At 41.4% G+C, this 3,314-nt stretch overlaps 1 long non-coding RNA gene across 1 annotated transcript; it reads left to right on the forward strand.

The window, feature by feature from the left end:
* The first annotated feature begins 967 nt into the window (after positions 1-967).
* LOC115174145 (uncharacterized) lies at positions 968-2,098 on the forward strand. Its single transcript, XR_003871738.1, has 2 exons — positions 968-1,126; positions 1,370-2,098. It is a non-coding gene; the product is annotated as an uncharacterized LOC115174145 (long non-coding RNA).
* Positions 2,099-3,314: the final 1,216 nt, after the last annotated feature.

Consider the following 3,314-nt stretch of genomic DNA (forward strand, 5'->3'; position numbering starts at 1 on the left):
ACGACGTTTGGAATGAGACTGGACGCAAGGTAAAATACACCATTTAAACCAGAAGATAATCGGCCTATACTATAATATAATATAATATATAATGTTATAATATAGGAAAGTTATATTAGGAAAATTGTAACTTTGTAATCTGAATATTTTCCTTGGTGCCCCGATGTCCTAGTTAATTACAATTAAACGATTAATCAGTTTAATCGCGTAATAATAATTACAGGGAGTTATTTTGATAAACATGTCTTCAGTTAATGGTGCCCAAAGACACGACACATGTGTGTAAAGCTACGTATATATGAATTTACGACTGCAGTATATAAATGTGTTTGTGACTGCAGTATATCAACAGTGAAATTGTAACCTTCTCAAACAGCCTGATTCATTCTCTTAGGTGCTTCTGCAAAAATGTGATTTGTACCACATACAAGTTAAAGTATTGGGTTCTTCACGTTATCCCATAATCCCATTCCACTACCTTTTCAATGTTTTTAATTATTTTATATATATATATACACTACCATTCAAAACTTTGGGGTCACTTAGAAATGTCCTTTGATACAGTGTAGACATTGTTAATGTTGTAAATGACTATTGTAGCTGGAAACGGCAGAATCTTTTAAATGTAATATCTACAGAGACCCATTATCAGCAACCATCACTCCTGTGTTCCAAAGGCATTGTTGTGTTAGATAATCCAAGTATATCATTTTAAAATGCTAATTGATCATTAGAAAACCCTTTTGCAATTTTTTTCGCACATCTGAAAACTGTTGGGCTGATTAAAGCAGCAATAAAACTGTCCTTCTTTAGACTAGTTGGGTATCTGGAGCATCAGCATTTGTGGGCTCGATTACAAGCTCAATATGGCCAGAAACAAAGACCTTTCTTCTGAAACTCGTCAGTCTATTCTTGTTCTAAGAAATGATGTCTATTCCATGCGAGAAATTTCCAAGAAACTGTTTTGATTAGTTTTTGCTCACTTCCTCTTCTTTAAATCTGCCCCAGGGGGAGCGACCAACCGTTGAGCAATTGAGAGTGGAGGGGGTGGGGAAGAGGAACAAGCGAAGCCGTCACACCTGTGAGCTGTGTGACAAGGTGATCATTGGAGACCTGGAGTGGACAGGTGGGCAAGCGTTACGGCAATGTTCTTCCAACGTTGTGGGTAGGCATGACTGACCCTCTGTTTACAATAGGAACAATTATAACTGGTCAGATTCTGTGTTTCTGAGAATGTTACATATAGGCATTCCTTGTGAGTCGGCGCTTAATGTCTTTGGAGTGACGTGCACCAGACTTTTATGTTGATGGTCATCAAACGTTGATCTCGCCGACTTGAAACCTGTCTGTCTTTCTCTGTTGTCTCCAGCCCATCTCAAGTCTAAGAAACACCACTATCATGTGAGGAAGAGGAGGAAGTCCGAGCCAGAACCTGAACCAGCCAGCGACCAGCCCCAGGGGACTCGTCCACCTCCCACCCCCACTACAGATGGCCCTACCCTGGGTAACTCCACTACTCTAGCCCCTGGCTCAGCTGAGGCCTGTGGGGAACCAGAGTCCCCAGGTACCAGTTCTACTGAGAAAGAAGCCCCAGTTCTATAGGAGAGGAGGTATGCTTCACTATAAGGCCCTATGATCAGTATTGCGGGTGGAACAGTCTTTTTGGCCTCATCTTGTGCCCTGCTTGTCGGATTGACTCCTATTAAATCAGAAAGATAAAAAAGGAACAATCAAGGAAACTTGATTGATGATGGATTATCTGAGGACAACACTGAGACCAGGGATAAGTCAGTCTCTTGACGACATCACCACTATGACATCATCGCTCATGTCTATGACATCATCATTGTTTGACCCAAGTTCATGGATTGGTCGGTTTGGTTCCTTAGATTCTGAAGTGAAGTTTGATCCTAATGTGACAGAACTCTCAAATGGAATAACAGTTGATGTTTTACAGCAGGGTTCAATAAGACCCGACCGTCTCTGTCCTTGTCAGGTAACCGTCTTGTAACACACTGTATGGCACTGCTGTGTTTGGAACGAGATGTACGTGTGTATGCATTGTAATTATTGTAATTAAAGATGCATTTTTTTATGACTTCAGTTGTGTTTGAATGACCAGACTAACGTGACATTTAATAGTTTTGTTATGAGTGAAGTGGGATTTGTACCTTGAGTGGGACATCTTAGGAGTTTAAAGTACTGTGTTTTCACTGCACTGATTCTAGCCACTGTTTTACTATACTGAACAAAATATATCAACGCAGCAATTTCAACCATTTTACTGAGTTACAGTTCAAAAAAGGAAATCAGTTACTTGAAATGAATTCATTAGGCCTTAATCTATGAATTTCATATCACAGGAATACAGACATGCAAAAGTAAGGACGTGGATCAGAAAACCAGTCAGTATCTGGTGTGACCATCATTTGCCTCATGTGTCACATGTTCTTCACATAGAGTTGATCAGGCTGTTGATTGTGGCCTGTGAAATGTTGTCCCACTCCTCTTCAATGGCTGTGTGAAGTAGCTGGTTATTGGCGGAAACTGGAGTATGCTGTCAATCCAGAGCATCCCAAACATGATCAATGGGTGACATGTCTGGTGAGTATGCAGGCCATGGAAGAACTGGGACTTTTTCAACTCCCAGAAATTGGCTACAGATTCTTGCGACATGATCCTGTGCATTATCATGCTGAAACATGAGATGATGGCAGTGGATGAATGGTATGACAATGGGCCTCAGGATCTCGTCACGGTATCTCTGTGTATTCAATTTGGCATCGATAAAATGCAATTGTGTCCGTTGCCCATAGCATAACCCCACCACCACCATGGGGCACTCTGTTCACAACGTTGACATCAGCAAGCTGCTCGCCCATATGACTCCATACACGTGGTCTGTGTTGGTGAGGCCGGTTGGATGTACTGTCAAATTGTCTAAAATGTCAGAGGTTGGCTTATGGAAGAGAACTGAACATTCAATTATCTGGTAACAGCTCTTGTGGACATTCCTGCAGTCACCATGCCAATTGCACGCTCCCATCTGTGGCATTGTGTTGTGTAACAAAACTGCACATTTTAGAGTGGCCTATTATTGTCCCCAACGCAAGGTGCACCTGTGTAATGAGTTACAGTTAATCAGCTTCTTGATATGCTACTTCCTGTCAGCTGAATGGTTTATCTTGGCTAAGGAGAAATGCCCATTAGCAGGGATCTAAACAAATTTGTGCATTTGCATTTAAAAAAAAAATCTGTGTAGTTCTCTCTCTCCCTTGCCTGCCTCTCCCTCTCTCGGTCTCTCTCTTTATCTC

The sequence above is a fragment of the Salmo trutta genome, chromosome 34, assembly GCF_901001165.1.
Source record: "Salmo trutta chromosome 34, fSalTru1.1, whole genome shotgun sequence".
Lineage (NCBI taxonomy): Eukaryota > Metazoa > Chordata > Actinopteri > Salmoniformes > Salmonidae > Salmo > Salmo trutta.